The sequence below is a fragment of the Nannospalax galili genome, unplaced genomic scaffold, assembly GCF_000622305.1.
Source record: "Nannospalax galili isolate Female #2095 unplaced genomic scaffold, S.galili_v1.0 scaffold198, whole genome shotgun sequence".
Lineage (NCBI taxonomy): Eukaryota > Metazoa > Chordata > Mammalia > Rodentia > Spalacidae > Nannospalax > Nannospalax galili.
Window position 1 is genome coordinate 3,029,921 of NW_008341748.1, and position 20,518 is coordinate 3,050,438.

Here is a 20,518-nt window from a genome sequence, read left to right on the forward strand (position 1 = left end):
TTATATGCCTTATCAAAATAATTTATGGACAAATTGTACTGAAAATTTAATGCAAAATTTGTCTCATAAAGGGCCATAATAAAGTGTTTTATCACTAGTCTTAGTAAATAGCAATAAATAGAAAAGCATTGCATATATTTAATGTCTGTAATATGATTTTTACATATGTATGAATTATAAAATGATTCCTTCAGAAAAACAAATTCACATATCCAAGGTGTGGATTGGAGATGGAGGATTACTTCTTCTATTTTTCATCTCTATGATTATTAAATATGGATATCTTTGACAAAGAGCACATGTAGTTTGAATATGGCAGGATACAGTTCAATTTGCAAAAGATTCCACCTACAGATGACAGTGTATGACTGTATCTGATAGTTCCAATCTATTCTCTTCAAAGCCTGGCTTATAGGCTTCAGACTTCTCAAGCCAGAATCCACAATCCCACATGGCACCTCTAAAATGGCAGAGTACAGGTAACTGGCTTCTTTCCACAGCAAAGAATTAAAACAAAGAAAAATAACAATAAGTATTTCTATGAAGAGTTTAGACAGAGCTTCAGAGTGCAGTGGAGATAAGTTATACATGTTGCAGAGCACAAAGATGCATGAGAGCCTTATAAAGACAGAACCAAGCAAATAAACTCTATAACTTATGTTTCAAGATAACTAAATCCTTCCTCACTATTTTTTATGAGACCAGACAGTTGTTATGAAATACATACACACACATCAATAATGGTAATAATAGTAACCAGAATAAACAATAACCATAATGCATAACTATAAACCAATATCCCTGTGGAATATAGATAAAAATTTCTAAACAGGGTTAAAGAGATTGTCAACCAGTTAAGAGGACTTGGTGCTCTTGCAGAGGACCCATGTATTGATGGCCAACTGATTTTGACAAAGGTAGCAGGAACACACAGTTTAAAAGGGAAGTTTATTCTTTACCTTAAAGAAAAGGTTATTTCTTCTTGTACATTTTCTTTATTAATATATATTCATTACATTTTGTAATGGATTTCTTTACAACATTTTGTTATATGCTTATTGTATATTTTTCTCATATTCACCTCCAGCGCATGTTCTTGTCCCCTTTCCCCTTCTCCCTCCTGCTGTTCTTCTTTCTCTTCTTAAGTAGTTCCTTTTCTCCTTTCTTGTTGTGTGTGTGTGAGAGAGAGAGAGAGAGAGAGACAGAGAGAGAGACAGACAGACAGACAGAAAGAGAGAGTGAGAGAGACAGAGAGCAAGAGAGAGAATGTGTGAAAGAGAGAGAAAAAACTCTTATTTAATTCTCTTAACACTATGATCTCCACTTCAGTCTATTTTCCTGAAAATGACATTATTTTATTCATCTTTACATGCTGAATAAAATAAATTGTGTATACATACCAAATTACCTTTATGTAGTCACCTTTTTGTGCACATTTAGATTGATTCCATCATTTTACTGTTTCAATAATGATGCTAAGAAAATTGGGCATTCATATGCAGAAGAAAAATCTAGATTTCTATCTCTAACAATATAAAAAATCAACTCAGTATGAAACTTAACTGTGAGCCTGACTGAAAACTAGAAGAAAAAGGCAAGGAAACAGTTCAGGACATTGGTGTCAACAAGCATACTTATATGACCTCTAAAAGATATGCAACAAAAACAAAATTAATAAATAATATTACATCAAATTAAAAACTTCAGCATAGCCCAGAGAACACAGACAGGAGACAACGTACAGAATAAGAAAATATTTGCAAATGATTTGTCGGGTAAGTGACTAACATCCATAATATATGAAAAACAACTCCATATAAAATATTATTTAAAATGAGCAAATATCTAAACAGATATTTCTCAAAAGTATATATACACCAACACTAAGTATATGAGAAAATACTCAGGTTGGTAAGATAGTTTAAGTTCAGCAAGGAAAGGCACTTGCCACCAAGCCTGGGAATCTGACCTTGATCCCTGAAACTTACCTGGTCGAAGAAGAGAATGGACTCCCACAAGGTATTCTTTGACCTCTTCATTTTTGCTGTGGCACACATGCATGACCACACATGTGCACAGAAACATAAATAAATAAATAAATAAATAAATACTGGAGAGCTGGCTCAGCGGTTAAGAACACTGGCTGTTCTTGCAGAAGACAACATGATTAATCATTATGGAAGTGCACATCAAACCACAATGCAATACCATTTAAAACAAAGCAGAATAATTATTATCAAAAAGACAAAATAAGACTAATTATAAGTTTGCATAGAAAGGACCTCTTGTATATTGTTGATATAAATGCACACCAATAGTATAGATGTTACTGGGAAAAATATTAAGGTTCCTCATAAAACTGTAATATGATTCAATTATCCTACTATAAAGTATATACTAGAAGGAACTGAAGTCAGTGTGCCAAAAAAATTTCTGCCCTCATATTTTTGCTGCAGCACTATTCAATATAACAAAGACATGGAATCAAGCTAGGTGTTCCATACCAGAAAACTAAATTAAAGAAAATGTGCTTAGGTGGCCCCTGAGGTCCTTCAAATCAGTATAGGATATTGTCCTTCTTGTTGGTTGCCCACTAGAAGGAGACAGTAGAACCCCATTGCTGAAGACACCGCATGACTTGGTCTCAGGACATAAAGAATCTGGAAGTGATATAGAAGCTTCTTACTTACTGGCTAGCATGCATCGTGCTGGAGGTTGCAATTCAGGAAACTAAGGGAGAATTGATGTTAACAGTCATATTCAGCCAAGAACTCTGTAGATAACACTACCGACTGGTGAGGAAAATGTACCTAGTGCTGGAATACTGTTATAGAGGTAGCTAAGCACTTTTTTATTGGATCTGAGGTCTGCTCCACAGAAGGGAATTCAGGTCAAATACCCCTGACTGGGGAGATCACAGTCCACAGATGGGGAAACTACTACTCCTGTTTTACCAAATAGACATGAGATTCATGTCAAGTTGCCTTCCAAATATTATTATGTTATACATACAGATCAGTCTAACTGTGAGCTTTGGCTAGAGAGGTTTATTTTTGCAGTGGGCCATTACAGCAAAGACTCCTAGCCAGTCAAAGTGCTGAATGAACATAAGGGAGTGTTGAAAACTGAGCCCTAAGTGAGATACCTACATCACCCCTTCCAAGGCTCATGGAATAGAAGATTATCAGACAAGTGAAACTGACTAGCTATTATCTCAGAATTTTACTTTTTTTGCATTAGGAACATTAAAAAAATCTCTCATTAGAAGCTCTTTTGGAGCATTTATTTGCTGTCAACTCTCATTCCGCTACTGCTATAGAACATTGCAAATTATTCTCTCTATCCAGTTGAAATCCCATTCCATTTTCTCTTCATCCTTCTTCCAGATCTAGAGAGAGTAGAAAATAGATAAGAGCTAGAGGAAGGTGGAGAATGCTGTGGAACATTTTAATTTGGGTGTGACATGGGTATTGCACTATTGGAACTGTCAGTCTCTGTATTTATCAGCGCAAGACCTGAGCAATATTGGCCACTTCAACATTTTGTCACAGAAAGGGGAGGGAATCACGAGGCACCATCTTTTCCTGAGAATATAAACATAGTTAATAAATATTGTAGAAGGGAAAGACATTTTCTTTAGAAATATAAGCATTGGTAAGATGTCTGTGCTCCTTCTAAGTAATGCCTCATCATATAAGCAATCCTAACTAGGCTCAATCTGTCACCCAAAAGAGGCAGAAAAGGCACTGGAAGGGGGAGTAGCTAAGGAGAGGAAGGTGGATCAGCAGGAGTGGGAGGGGGACAAAAATGGGTTGCAGGAGGTAAATATGAAAAAAATACACTATACAGATATATGAAAATGTCATAATGAAGCCCATTATTATGCAGAATTATGTGCACAAAATTAAAATGTAAAAATGTAGTACATGTATACAATGAAACATTATTCAACCATAAAAATAATTAAGTTCTGTTTTTTGAAGAAACATAGAAAGAACTGCAAGACATTATAAGTGAAATAAACCAAGCACAGAAAACAAATGCTGCATGCTCCTACTCATGAGGAAACTAAAAGTTGAACTCATAATAGACAATAAAATAGTAGTTACTGGAGCTAGGGAAGGGTGTGAAAAAGGAGGGTTGAAGAGAAAATGGTATGGGATTTCAACTGGATAGAGAGAATAATTTGCAGTGTTCTATGGCAGTAGCATAACGAGAGTCGACAGCAATTGAATGCTCCAAAAGAGCTACTAATGAGAGATTTTTTAATGTTCCTAATGCCAAAAAGTAAAATTCTGAGATGATAGGTGGGTCAGTTTCACTTCTCTGATAATTTTCTACATGTATATAAATGTTTCACTATACCATAAATAATACATCTATAACTTAATATATGTATAACCTTTTTATGGATAAGAACACTTAACGGCTACTATCATAGAAAATTTAATGTATACAAATGTATAGCTGCTTTCTATAATGACCATGCATTGTATTTGCTGTCTAGCACCAATTCATTAAGAAACTAAAGTGTATAGACTTTGAAGAACATCTCCCACATCGCAGGTCTGGAAGCAGCCGTTCTACTTTTTTCCTGTAGTTTCACCTTTTGGTGATTCCACAAAGAGATGGTCCCATGTTAATCCTTGTGTGTCTGGAATAAGGTCTTTTGGGTTCTATGTTATTGGATGGAAGGGATTCCATCTCCTTACTTAATTTTTATATTTTTTAAATTTTTGAGAATTTCATACATGAATATTGTATTTGCATTATTTCTGCCCCTCCAAGTCCCCCTTCAACTCCTTCCTTTACCCCTTCTCTCCCTCAGAATTTCCTGTCCTATCCTTTGATTATTATTGTTACAGATCTAGAGTTATAAATATACAGATATAATGCACTGAGTCCATTTAGTGTTGCTTGTCAGTACATGTGTTGAGGGCTTCCCAATAAGGATTATATAACTTCTCGGGGAACTAGTCCTTAATAAAAGTGATTCCCCCTCCCTCAGCATCCATTGGTTGTCTGTAGCTCTTTATCTTGAGGTCGGGCCCCATGAAATTATACCCATCCAAACTGGCATGGCAACTGGTTTTGTCGTTATGCAGATCTTGTAAGGCTACCATACTGTAGCGGTCTCACGGGTATAGCTTTTCTATCATGTCTAGACTGCATGAGCTAGCTTCACGTGCCTTGCCCTCTGACCCTTACAATCTTTCTGCCCCTTCTTCTGTACATCTTACTGTAAACATAGTCAAGTACACATGGTTGGGCATGTCATAGACCCTCAAGAAGAACCTACTATTATCATTTTCCTAGACCAACATGATTTCTTACTATGTTCAAAATATATAGTGTCATATACACTGACAAGTGTAGCTTTTATGACTCATCCAAGAAAGTTCTTTTTGCAACAAATGGAGACTATTAAAAATTTCCACTACTGGTCAAAATACAGAGAATAAATGACTGTGAGGTATCCAGTCCTATGTGACAAATATACAATGCAACCACTAGACCTAGGGCTCAGGGGATATCATGGAAGAGGGGGTGGAAAAAATTCCTTCTTTTTTTTTTCTTTTTGATGGATGGTCTCCTTGTAGCCCCCTGCTGGCCTGGAACTCACTATGTACTCCAGGATGGCCTGGATATCACAGACATCCACCTACCTCTCCCTCCCTTTAATCCTAGCACTTGGGGCCACCACATCCACCAGAGATCCTTCTTTTTAATTGCTAAGTTTAAAGGTTAATTTCTCCTTGTGTCTCTGTCTTTCTCTGTCTCTCTGTCTCTGTCTCTGTCTCTGTCTCTCTCTCTCTCTCTCTCTCTCTCTCTCTCTCTCTCTCTGTGTGTGTTTCCTCTGCCAAAAGAAACTACGTTGTTTACATATAGTATATTATGAATAAAGCTGCAATGAACAGAAGTTCAGATCAGTGACATTCTGACTTCATTCCTTTTGGGTAAATTTCCACAGCTGGGCTACTGGATCGTTTGATATTCTAATTCCTTTTATATTTTGGGGGAATCCTATTGTTTCTTTTAATGGTTATAACAATTTATAGTCCTTCCAACAGTCTTCAAGAATTCCTTTTCATCACATTCATTTTATTTTGACTTCTGGTAATAGCAATCCTGAGTATGAGATGACACCTCACTATAGTTTTAACGTGCTTTCCTCTAATGACTAGTGATGTTGAGCACCCATTCATACAACTGTTGCTCATTTGTATGTCTTATTTGGGGAAACAAATATTTAGCTCCTTTGCCCAGTGTTTGATTGTGTTGTCATTTTACTGCTGTTGAGTTATATGGGTTTCTAACATACTTTGAATTTTGGATTTCCATTGCATATATGATTTGTAAAATTTTGTGCCATTCATTGGGTTTCCTTTTCATTTAGCTCTCACATTTTTATTTTTGCTTTTGTGCCAGTGTGCTTGCTACTATATCCACAAAATCATCCAAAAATCCGTATCAGTATCAAAGAGCTTTCCACCAGTGTTCACATTAAAATGCTGCATTTTAATGTCAACTACTGTAAAAAGCAATGTGTTTTTAATGTTAATTTATATTTTGTCACTTTCGATACATAAAGTGGTTGAATTTTTGTACTAACAATGTATCCTGTAAACACGCTATGACTGTTCTTTAGTTACAAGCATTTTTGTCAATTATTTCAGATCATCTACATAGACAAAGAGGCCTCTGTGAACAAAGATGGCTGTTGTTTCCTTCCCTATAAGTCTATATTCATTTACTCTTTTTCCTCTTTTCATTTGCTAGGACTTCCAGTACAATATTGAAAAGGAGTGGTAAGAAGCATCATAACCTTATTCCTTATTCATAACCTTATTTATAACTAAGTAGCATGCTGGATATAAGCTTTTGATTGATATTCTTAAGTTGAAGGGGTTTTTATTTATTCCTAGTTTGCTGGAATTTATTCTAAATTGTGTTAAACTTTGTCATTTTCTGTATCTACTCACATGATTAAATATTTTCAGTCACTGATGTAAAATCATTTTTTTGCTATAAAATTGGTAAAAAAAAAAGAAGAAAATTATCTACTTTGTAGTGTTACTCTCAGACAGTCACTGAATATTACATGTAAAGGACTTCTCTTTGTGACTTTGTGCCTGGCATTTTATAAGTGTTTCCCTCCCAGAAAGATGGAAACCACTAATGCCCTGATCACCAATACACTCTCAGCAAAGCTCTGAACCCACAGCTAAGGATGCATTCTGACACTTGGGAGGAAATCATCACTGTGATTTAACCTCAGCCTTCTGATCCTTTCTCTCTCATCAAAGAGCCATGCACGTGGTGCTGTGCTTGCTCATTGCCTTCAGAACAATAATTGCCAATACATCACTAATTGCAAACACAGAATGTTTGTGAAAATTCTATTTACAAAAATATGAAGGTTATTTCTTCATCATTAATTACTCCTCTGAATACATCATTACACAGTTTTCTTATGCTTAGCAGTGCAGGCGCCTGCCAAGATCATTAGACATCAGCTGATAAATGGATTTGACCTCACAATCTGTGAAATATCACAACTGGCACGGAGGAGCAAAAGGTTCATGGCCTAGAGACCATCAATGTTTAATTCATTCCAGAGACTGTCTGGAGGGATTTAGATCCAGGGCAGTGACTCAGTGAAGCTTTCAAACGTGTTGGACAAAAATATGACAGATTATAATAGGAGTTTCATTAGCAATAAATCACATCCACACTTTGAGATCCAGGATGACAAGAGATAAATATGTTTCCAGACTAGATGGCATGGTGATCTGAGATAGGTTCCTTAAATATTAGGATTTAACTGGTCGTCTTTGCTATCTTGACACTGATGTGTAAAACTGTATAGGATGAATTCAATCTTCAGTCTAGAACTAGAGTATGTGAAAGCTGAGTTATATCTTCTCTTTTCTGAGGATCCTGGAAGTAGGCCAACCCTCCGTGAAGCCCTATCAGACAGCTTCTGTCTGTGGCTGTGGGTTGAGAGTTGAAAGGTTGTTGCTCTTTGTTATAACTGCAGCATTCGGGGTTGTCCCTTTAACAAACAGTTTTGTGGGATTTCCTACTTTGCTCTTTAGGAAATAATGCATACCTTGAGATTCACCCTTCTAAAATTTATATGTAAAGGGACAAGGGTGGTTCTATGTGAGGTGTCCCAAAGAGAATATGATGAAAAAAGTAAGTTGCCAGTATATCTGTAAAAACAACCATTGGTGGCTGCCTTGGGCTTAAGCCATGGAACAGAGGTGGGAGGTGGAGAGACTGAAAGGATAAAGATAACATAATTCCTATCCTCACAGAGATTGATGACTAGTGGATGTGACAGCCATGGAAACAATTCACCCAGAAGTTAAAGACACTGCCAAAGGTAACCTGGAAAATCTCCAGAAAGTACCTGAGAGGTTAAAACAAAAACACCCAGATGAAAATGTACCGCAGTTCAGTAGTGGCACTTTTATCTTGGGGGTACTCAACAGTTATCTAATTGGACTTAAAGCCCTATCAGTGGGAGGGAACTTGCGGGGGGCTCTAGAAACACAGCCAAATACACGTTGCTGTATAGGTGATAGATTCTAGAGAAAACCCTACCTCTGTCTTATGCCTAGGTTAAAGTAATACTGTAGGGTAAACATGGATGCTTATATTTATAGACATCTATACCGTTCACCACTCATCAAAGAAACTTCTTTTTGAAACTGATGGAGCTATTACAGAGTTCCACACTTGTCACACAGAGACTACGTGTCTGAGGGATGCTCAGCTGTTAGTGACACATCTACAACCAAACCTCTGTACCCAAGACTTGTGGAATCTAGTGGAACAATGTGTAGAGAGACTATTAATGCTTTTCTCAAGTCTCACCGGAGAAGCTTCTACATGCAGCAGAGTACCATGTACACCAAAGGCCACAACTGGCCAAAGAGCAGAGAAGAAGAAACTGCATCGAGTGTGTCCCTGGAGAGGACTCCTATATTAAACCTCACGCACCCATGGCTCAGGGACCATTGTGGAAGAGGGGATGGGAAGATTGTAAGAGCCAGGGTTGGTGCATGAGCCTAAGGAAACAGAGTCTTCCAGGCCTCTGGTAACTTGTTCATATGAACTTATAACAATAGTGTCAGCATGCACAAGACTTATGCAGACTTAGACAAAAACCCAGCATAGAACTGGGGAAATGGGCAACAGGCCCCAAACGTAGCCAAACAATAATTGGTAGCTGATTACCACTGGGTGAAGGAAAGTTGATATTCTTCAAGAGACTCTAGATAGGGTGGCTAGACTCCAGTGGATGAACTTGCACTCAGGGACATCTGGTTACACAACCTCAACTCAGTAGCCTTAATATATATAAAAGAATGCATGAAATTCAGTTGGGGGGAGCTCTGGAGAGTGTGGGTAGTGGAGGAGGTATAAAGATAATTACGATGTATTTAATACATAAAAATTCACTAACAATATACAAAAAGAAAATGTCTTCAATCCCTGACATCATTCATAGATACCTAAGCAATTACAATCTCATCCTCCTTATCATGTCCCTTCTTCATTTTTTTCCAGGAAATCATTATGAAATGCCTGATGAATGATGCATTTCTTTCTGTCTCTCTCTGTCTGTCTCTGTTTCTCTGTCTCTGTCTCTGTCTGTCTCTCTCTCTGTGTCTCTCTCTCTCTGTCTCTCTGTCTCCCTGTCTCGGTCTCTCTCTCTGTCTCTCTCTCTCTGGTTTGATCATCTCTCTTTCATTTCCTTCTGGACATTATATATTTTAATCCTCCTACTTTTCTTCTAAAGCTATTTATGACCTCTTCTAGATCTTCGTTATAATTAAAAGAAACCTCTCTCACCCTCAGCCTCAAATTATATTAATGTGATAACAGTCAACATAGTTTAAGCACAATTTATGTACCTTATGTGAGATCCATATATACCTTGTTTATCCTAATCCTCCCAGTAGTAAATAGGCACTCAGTTACCTCTGTCTAAAATCATGGTCGAGAGAGAGAGAAAGAGAGAGAGAGAGAGAGAGAGAGAGAGAGAGAGAGAGAGAGAGAGAAAACATTCCCCCATATTCCCCATATAGGAGAACTATAACTTGAAGCCAGGTCTGTAGAGTCTAAAGACAGGAATTGGCATATGCCACTCTACTGATGTTGGAGAGATTTCAAAATTTCCTTCAGTGAACCTGAGATCTTTAAAAGGAGGTTAAGGGTCTTCTCTCATTTTCTTCCCTGAAAATGTTGCATATTACTAGCTCAGAAAGAGTTATGTAATTTGTGTTAATGAAAAAGATTTCAAAAGGTTGCCTTTTGCCCAAAATATGTGCGAATATAAAGTGATTTTCCTCTGTTCAGGAGTCAAAATTTTACTTAAAATTTAAAGGAAACCCCCAAAGCTTTCCTTAGTTAGGGAAATGGCATGGCAGTGTTTACTCTGAGAGCTGTTATATATAGCTGTTATATGTGCAGTCAAACCAGGGCCTCTGTTCCCTGTATGTGTTTGGCTTTTATGTTGTAGTTACTAAGAGATTGTTGCATCAGCCATCAATGTAGTCTGGTACCCCACCAACTTGAAATTTGCCTATATTACTATTAATATTTGTCCTAGTTTGTATCTTCATTGCTGTGATAAAACACTCTGACCACTACCAACTTTGGAGGAAAGGGCTTATTTGTCTTACATCTCCCAGGTCACAGTTCATCAGGGAGCCCAAGGTAGGAACTCAGGGCAGGTACCTAGAGGAAGGACCTGGAGCACAGGCCATGGAGGATCACTGCTTACTGCCTTGCTCCCCTGGCCCCTGCTCAGCCTGCTTTCTTAGGCAACACAGGCCCACCTTCCCAGGGGTTGCACTACCCACAGACCCTCCCACATCACTCAATAATCAAGAAGGTGCCCCGTGGACACGGCCACAGGCCAGCCCAATGAATGAAATTCCCCAGTTGAGGCTCCTTCAACTCAGGTGTGTTAAGTTGACACTAAAGCTATCCAGAACAGTATTCAATAAACCAGTTCACTTTACACAGACTAGATGCTTGTGTCCTGGAACTTAACTCCTTCATATATTACATGAAGTTCTCAATTCTTAGCTACATCTCTATGATCCATTTACAAATGTACAAATCAATCTCTCCTAAAAGAAACAAACAAAAAAGTCTACAAGGGGGACAGAGAGATGGCTCAGTAGTTTAAAATGCTGACTGCTCTTGCAGAGGATCTGGGTTCAATTCCCAGCACACACGTGGTGGTTACGGGTTCCTGGGTTTGACTCCCAGCACCCACATGGCAACTAAAGGTGCTGAGAATTAAACCTGGGTCCTCTGCAAGATCAGTGCTCTTAACTGCTAAGCAATCTGTCCAATACTTAAATAAAATATTTTTTAAAAGCCCACAAATGGACAACAAAAATCTACTTTGATCAAGCTAATTCCTGATATTATCCTAAACAGCATTCGGGTTGAAAAAGAAGTTCTGAAAAGGAAGAGAAAATACTTCACAACACTAGTTAACGTGTAGAAATACTGTGAAATTTTTGTTTAGATAATATAAATCTTTCTTCCTTTAGATCCAAGAGCTAGGGTTCCTCCCATATATAAAATGAATGCTGAATTTTGCCTTTTGCATGTTTTGGACAGGAAAACTTTGGAAAGCCTGTGTTGTAGAAATTTTATTTGGAGCCATGTGGGATTTTTCATGGCCTTCAGAAAGATAATCATAACAAACAATCAGTCACTCTACTAAATATGCTTTGTATGAAATAACTCAGCCACTCAGAGCTGACCTGTGTGACTGGTAACTAAAATAAAATTATACATAATTTTTAGACCGCTATAATATTTTTAATATTATGCCCAAGAATAAACGCATTTTCATTTACAAAAATAAATTGTCTTTATGGACTTAGAGCAGTGAGGATAGTGATTATTAACTTTAATTGCAGCAATAATATGCTCCCAGCATGGTTAAGTTCTCTGAGTTTTTATTTTATTCAATTATCACAGCAATGCTGTAACATACTATTACCACCATCGCCGCCACCGCCACCACCACGAGCAGCACCACCACCATTACTATAAACTCCACTACCACCGCTACAACTAGTATTATAATCTATAACCAATTTTGAGATAAACAATACCTTTAAAATATTTTGTCTTACAATGTTTGCACATACATCTCTCTATTTTAGCTTTCTTTTAAGTTTTCTAATGAGGTCTATCATTTCTCTTGTGTGGTTCTTACACAGTAAAGTAGATTTGGAATGCAAACTCTCTCAGAAAAATGTGTTACTGTTACATTACACTGCTATCAGTATAGAATTTGATATGTATTTATTTTGATTTTTTGTTTTAATTGGCATAAAATTAGTACATATTTATGTGTACACTGTGGGATTTTTATCACATGTGTACAGTGTGTAATAATCAGATCATGGTAATTGGCATATAAACCAGCTTCTTATGCTGGAAATAATCGGAAAACTTCTCTGCTAGTTATTTTGAAACAGCCGATCCTTATCAGACATAAGTTAAACTGCTGTACTATAGAATGTTAGAATTTATTTCTCCTATACAACCTTTCATTATTTTTAGACAAGTACTGCAACATTCTTAGCAGCACTCTTTGTTGTGGCTCCAACTTACAAATTATCCAAATACCCATCACAGAATACTGAACAATGGAAGTGTGGTATATTCGTGCAAATGAGTCTTATAGAAAAATGAGAATAAACAAGTTATGATCTAATGCAACGAATATGAATCATACAAATGTAAATGTTTAGTAAAATAAGCCAGATGTTAGATCCATGCTCTGTGATTCCACTGATGTAAACTACAAAAATAGACAAAATGTACTCAGAGGAATAATGCCCAGATTATTGATGACGTTGAAGGAAAAGGTTTTGAGGACACAGGGCACCAGGGGACACCTCAGCACTTTTATGTCTTGTCTCATGATCTGGGGGGCTTAGCATGTGAAAATTCATCAGTTAGAATATTTAAAACATCAAACATCAAAATTAATGCTAATTTCATTTGTAAAATGAGATTTTTCCTTTTGTCAGTCACTCATTATAAATGAAGCAGAAGCAACCAGTTTTGCTGTGAAAAGAAAGTTAGTATGTTAGGTGGGGTAAGAAAAATGAGAACAGTTCCTTAAAAATATTATTGGTTACTTTAATACCAAGGATAAAGTGTGACTTTATATAACCACTATTTGTTCATTCAGCAAATATTTACTGTTTGCTGCTCCTTTGATGAACTCCACAGTTCTTCTAGATGCTATGGACACAACAGTGAACACAAGTAAGAGCCCTGCTCTCATGAAGTTTACAGGAAATACATGGAGAAATGATTTAGTTTGAAATACGCTGAATATGGCACTTAAGGTAATAAGGCACTGTATATGAGGGTTTTTTTGGGAGGGGTGATTGTGCATATGTATGTGGGTACTGCATTTGTACATATTTGTAAGTGGTTCACGTTTGTGTATTTGTGTGCATGTGTGTGTGTGTTAACGTGTATTTGGAAGTCAGAGGTCAACACTAGTTGTCTCTTTCAATTCTCTTCATGTTATTGTTGAGATAGAGTCTCTCACAGAACCTGGAGAGATCAGAGATCTTATTGATTTGGCTACACAGTCTGGCCAGAAATTACCAGTAATCTTCCTGCCGCTGCCTTCCCTGTGCTAGGATTATAGACAAATGCTACCAAACCACACTTGGCTTTTTATTTAGGTACTGGGTATGCAAATTCATGTCCTTGTGCTTATGTGGCAGATATTTTACTTACTGAGTCATCTGCCCATCTTGCATGTGAATTTTTTGGGTAAGCAGGTGCAATATAATGGAGAACACACAGCTCAAAAGTCTCTTTTTGAGAGTACTCAGCATTTGAAAAAAACACTATAGGCATGGGTGAGATCCCTTGAAAGAGAAAAGTGTCTGGGGTCAAGTTCAAAGGAATTCAGATATTTAGATATGTAATAAAAAAATAGAATTGTCCAAAGCAGGTGAAGAAATTCAACCACTATTACAAGAGGAAAAGTACAGACCGTTGTCTAATGAACATCAAAGAATGAAAACGTTTCCAGAAACACAGAGTAGTCAGTTATGGCAAACACTTGAGAAATCAACTAAGAGGATTCAAATATGTATCTGGGATGTAACAAGCTAAATCTACTTGTCAAGAAAATGCTAGTAATCCAAATAGAGCAATTTATAAAAAGAATTCTAAATCATAACCCTTAGGGATTTATTTGAGAAATGCACAGTAGGTTTCATATCAATGTAATACACTTATGACGAGAATAAATGAAGAAAACTGCAAAGTCATCTCCACAGACACAAGAACCCAATCAGGTAAAAAATAAATAACATGTTTTCATGTCTTAGCAATTTTAGTTGGCTATAACAAAATGCTACATATTAGGTAGGTAATAAATAACAAAACACTGATTTCTCATTGGGAGAAATATTCTGAAGATGGAACTCTAACATCTGTTAGATTCATTTTTTAGTTCTAATACCTTTTTATTGAACTTTTAAATTTCATACATTTCCCACTCAAATCCAGACCCCCTCCCCCATCCATGCCACTCCCCTCCCCCCACCAAACCCTACGCACTCTGCCATACATGCTGAGTCCTACTCATTCAGGTGTTTGCACCCAAATGTCCTTCAGTGTAAATGCATTCACTGGATTCTAGTCAGACCATCCAGTGGTCATATGTAAGTCATACTCTCCCTCTCCCAGCAGCAATCAGTCTCAAATAGTTCTCAGTCTAGTGCTGGCCCACCACCTATTTCTCACCTCTCCTTTATGCCCTTGTTTAATTGAGCTGATGTAGGCCCTGCATTCAAGGCCACCACTGCCATGGGCTCACATGAACAAAGCCTCCAGTTGTCTGGAAGCCTAGTTCTAATACCTTTTATATAGATCCCATTGTAGTTACTACCTATGAAATCAGATCATGTGCAAATAAAGATTATTCTAGTTTTCAGTTCAAATGTAGATAGTTTTTATTCCTTCACTTTCCTTGTTACACTAATGAGAACGTCTATGTTTTATAGTTTTCAGCAAAATAGTTTATCAACTACTTTTTACACATCTAGTGAGGTAATAATTCATTTTCTTCTATACCTCATTAACATGGTAAATCTCACTGATTTTTTCAGGTGTTATACTAATCCTGAAATGTTTAACTAAGCTTCACTTTGTCCCAGTGTATTACTATCTTCCTTAGTATTTGAGCAAATTTGCCAGAAGTTTCACTGAAATTTTTGCATTTATCTATGTCTGTGATAGCTATTCAATACTTTAGGTTTGCTTTGTAATATCTCTTGGGTTTTGTTATTGGGGTAATTTTGACATCATGGAATGCACTAGAAAAGTTTGTGTGAATTCCTGTTGCTTCTTTCTTATAAGTTTAGTAGGCCGTGCTTGCAGATATACACCTGTAATCCCAGTACTCAGAGGATGAAGCAGGAGGACCATATATTCAAAGTCTCACTTATATCACATGAACCTGTTTGAGAAAGGGAACGAAAGAGGGAAAAGTGGAAGGAAAAAGGTAGGGAAAGAATGCAAAAGAGAAAATGCCCATTATGACATCAGTTCCTTCCAATATACCCATATCTTCTTCCATTTTTAATAATTTAATTGAGTTTTTATGTACTTAATATAATGCATCTTAATCAATTTTAGACCCCCATTCCCACCTCTCCTACCCCCCCACCAGATTTCAGGTATTTGATCGAGTCAAGTATTTCTATCCAGGGATCCCTGGGTGCAAGTTCATCCACTGGAGTCTAGTCAGTCTGTCTGGACTCGCTCCTTTAAAGAAGATCTACTCTCCCTCACCCCACAGTAATCATCTGCCAATAGCTCCTTGGCTAGGGTTGGGACCTTTTGTGATTGTACCACCTTCCAAATGTGTCACAATATGACAACCAAGCTTTTAACACATAGCCTTTGAGGAACATTTTATATCTAGACTTCTCTATCTTGTTAATTTTGTTTTTATGGACCAGTGCTGAGGGTCGAACCCACCAACCACCTGGAAAATGTTGGGTAAGTGCTTTCCCCAGATCAAACATTTTACATTTAAATTGTGGCAGTTATTACCTATAAACTCCATTTAGAACCAATGAGATGGTATGTCAGGTAAAATCACTTACCACACAAGCCTGGTTCAGTTGGATCCACAGACCCCAAGGTGAAAGTAGAGAACCAGCTCCTGAAATTTGTCCTCTGACCTCCATGTGTGTATTGTGGCATGTCCATGCCTGCACTGCCCATGTATACATCATACAAATGCATGCAAACATGAATAAATAAAAATAAAAACATAACTCCACTTATTTAATAGATATAGTATTGTTCATATTATCTATGGAGTTGTTTTTTCAGTGAACTATGGTATTTTGGGACTCCATAGAATTTTGTCATTATAAAAAATGTAGCAATACTATGAGTAAAATATTCTTAATAGTAGTCTCGTTAACTTTTTATCTAAAGCATTCAGTCATTTCTAATTGGCCATTTTGTGGTGTCTGTATTTTCCAGTTTGCTGACTAGAAGCTTATCCATTTGATCAACCTCAAAGAGCATTGTCAGTTTTCTTGATTTTCTATAAAAATTTTGAAACTATTCTCTTTTCTACTTCACTGATTTCTCCTTTAGCCGTTATTGTTTCAATTTTCTGCTTGATTTATGTTTTACTTGTTTTTCTTCATATACTTTTTCAAGAGTGATACCAATTGAATTGAATTTACTGCTTTCTTCTGTTAATACAGTCTTTTTAATGCTTATAAATTTGTCTGTAAGTTCCACTTGAACTGAATATCAAAAACTTTGATGTGCTATTTTTATTAAAGTATGATTGCCTTATAGTTTGGCTTTTGTTTGATTTTTAACTCATCAGTTATTTAAAAGTACATTATTAACTTGCAAATTGCTGAAGATTTTTCCAATTCTAATTCCATCATCAATTTTTAATTTAGTTCTATTTTTGTCAGACAACATAATTTATACGGCTTAAATCCATGACCTGAAATATGATTTACCTTGGTAAATAATCTATGTACATTGAAAGATAATTTGTATTTTGCTGTCATTGAGTGGAATGCTTTATAAATGTCAAATAGGTGAGGTTGGATGAGTGTCTTTCAAACCCCTAATAACTGAATTGATTTGCTGTCTACATGATGTGTCGATTATTGACAGAGTGTTGAAATATACAACTAAATTTTTTTCATTTCTCTTTGAAGTTATCTTTTTTTGTGCTTGAGTTTTGAAAGTCTCTTTCTAGTTTATAAGTATTTAGAATTTTTTGTTGACATTTGTTTTTATTGAATATTTGTGTATTTTATATAGAACATCTCAATCAATCTTAATCATCTTTATACTCCCATGCCCACCAGCACTCTCCCACAGCCCCCCTACTGGAGCCCATATACTTTGTTATCCCTGTTAAAGCCCACTGTGTCAAGTCAGTGTCCCCAGCCATTTCTCAGTACAAGTCCATCAAATGAGGTCTAGTCAGCCTGTCTAGAGTCCCTTGTTTTAGGAAGATTAGCTCCTCTTCACCTAGCAGCAATCAGTTGCCAATATTGCTTCAGCTATGATCTGGGGTCCACTGCTCATTTTCCCAGTTCTATGCTGGGTTTTTGTCTACCTGAGTTTGCATGGGACCTGTGTATGCTGACATCATTGCCGTAGAATCATAAGCAGGTTCCAAGGACTTTGTAAGACTCTGTTTCCATGTGGTCCTGAACCTCCTCTCTGGCTCTCACAGTCTTTCTGCCCCCTCTTGCACGGTGGTCCCTGTATTAGCCAGGGTTCTCCAAAGAAACAAAACCAGTAGAATGAGTATATATGTATAGAGATTTATCAGCTTAGCTCACAAGATAGAGTGGGAGTAGTCCAACAATGGCTGCACCACACTGGAGAGGCTGAGAATCTGTAGTTGTTCAGTCCATGAGGCTGGATGTCTCAGTAGTCCCAATCTGGCACTGAAGGTCTGATGAATTCCAAAAGATTGGCTAGTCTTCCGTTTACAGCAGCAAGACAAACTCACCAGCGAGAGAGAAGGCAAGCAACAAAAAGCAATGCATTTTCCTCTGCCATGGCCTTTTATACGGGCTGCCTTCAGAAGGAAACACCCACATTTATGGTGTGTCTTCCAGCTTCAGATGATCCAGTTAAAAAGATATCTCTCATTTCAGTTAATCCCAGATCCAGTCAAGTTGACACCCAGGATTAGCCATCACAGTCCCTGAGACTTAGGAGGGTGAAATTTAATAAAGGGGTCCTGTCCAAGGACCAGCCTTCAGCAGACTCTGGATCCCTATGCTTCGGCCATTTGTGACCTTTTGTGTTCCTGGCCCTCTGCCGCATGAGGAAGCTTCATTAGTGAGTGTTGATAGATTGATTAGTGTCCTCTTCATTATCCCTCTTCCATGTTCCATGAATCTTAGGTGTAGACGTTGCACTGTAGATGTGTCACTTAAGCCTAGGCAATTCAGACAATGTCCATGTGTGACCAATTGTGGTACTTGGTAATAGTCTCTGACAGGTGCAAAATGAGCTTCTTTGATGAGTGGTGACTGGAATATTTGTCTGTAAATAGAAGGATACATATTTTGCACATAGTAAGTAATCACATTAGTCTAACGATGTGACAGTCTTGGGATTTTCCCTAAGATCTATGACCACTCCAGCGATGTGTATTTGGTTACATTTACAGTACCACACTTGAGTTTCCTCCTATTGAGTGGGCTTTTATTCCAGTTAGGTAGCTGTTGATTGCCCCCAAGATAAAAGTGCCACTACTGCACCAATGTTGTTTGATGTGGTTTTCAGGCTTTGAAGCTAGGGTTGGACCATTAATTGATGTACCAGCTTACGTAGTGCTCTCCAAGGCTATGAGAGCTAGCCTTCAGGGGAGGTAGCTTCCAGATCAGTTCCAGCTCTACTGCTCCAAATCCTGTGTCCAAAGTATGTCCTGTACTTGAGTTTCCTCCTATTGAGTGGGCTTTTAGTCCAGTTAGGTAGCTGTTGATTGCCCCCAAGATAAAAGTGCCACTACTGTACCAATGTCATATGCTGTGCTGGCCATTGATGTGGTTATTTGGTCTTGAAACTATTGTTGGACCATGGATTGATGCTTTCTCTTGGCACCTTCATAGTGCTCTCCAAAGCAATGAGAGCTGGCCTTCAGAGGAAGTGGTTTCAGTTTAGTTGCAGCTCCATTTCTTCAAACCCTGTGTCCAGAGTATGTTCTGTCTTCAGCAGTAGGGTCTTACCTTCAAGTTCTTGGAAGCCATCAAGGGTTGTGGCAATAGCCAGAGTAATTTTGGGAGTCTCTTTGACCACCCTGGCCAACAACTCAAAGGAAAGTTTTTCCTGTCTGGCACTGCTTAACTGTTTAACTGGTATAATTTTCCTTCTATTAGAAGAAATTATTTTTTAATATTTTATTTATTAGCTTTATTTTATGCGTATGACTGTATTGTCTACATGTGAATAAGCACACCTGTGTCATGCAGTGCCCACAGAGTTCAGAAGAGGGCGTTGGATTCCCCTGGAGCTGGAGCTAACAACAGATGGTTGTTAACTACTATGTGAGTGGTGGGAACCAAATGCAGGTCCTCTGCAAGAGCAGTCAGTGCTCTTAACCGCTAGCCATCTCTCCAGCCCCAGAAATACTTTCATAATATATTGCAGTTCAATTCTTTCAGCATTTGCGTGTCTAAAAAATACTTTTGTTTTACCCTCATTGTTGAAAAACATTTTAGCTATCTGTGTGTGTCGTTTTATAAGTTAACTTGAGTATGCTATAGCACCTAGTGATTCAATTAAACAGAAATCTAAGTGCTGTTGAGTAAATATTGTTTACATGGAGCTAACATCTTCACTCAGTTAACGATAGGCAAAGGACATTATCCTCAATAATTTGTATGAGCCTCATCCAATCAATTATAACACCTTTTAAAAAGATTTATATTTTCGTGTGTGTGTGTGTGTGTGTGTGTGTGTGTGTGTGTTTACTAATGTTCATGGAGACCATATGGAGACCAGAAGATGGTGTCATATTCCCTGGAGCTGGAGTTCCAGTGTGGCTGCTGGGAACCAAATTCTAGTTCTCTGTTGAGACATCTCTGAAGTCCCAAATTATAAAATCATAAGGGAGAAACTGATGTTTCCTTGAGGGAAAATAAATTCTACCTCATGACTCAAGAGTGTAGTATCAACTCCTGCCTGGGAATTTCCATACTGTTTTAAAACTGCTACAGGGATTTTACCCCTTTCCTCCTCTTTCTCCTCCTCCTCCTCCTCCCCTTCCTCTTCCTCCTTCTCCTCCTGTGCATCCTCCTCCTGCTGGTCCTTCTCCTCCTCTTCCTCCATCCTCCTGACCATGATTTTGTTTTGTTTTAGAACAGTGTGGTGATGTACTAGGTAAATAATTCAATTTTATGGCTTTAGTTTATTTCAGCAC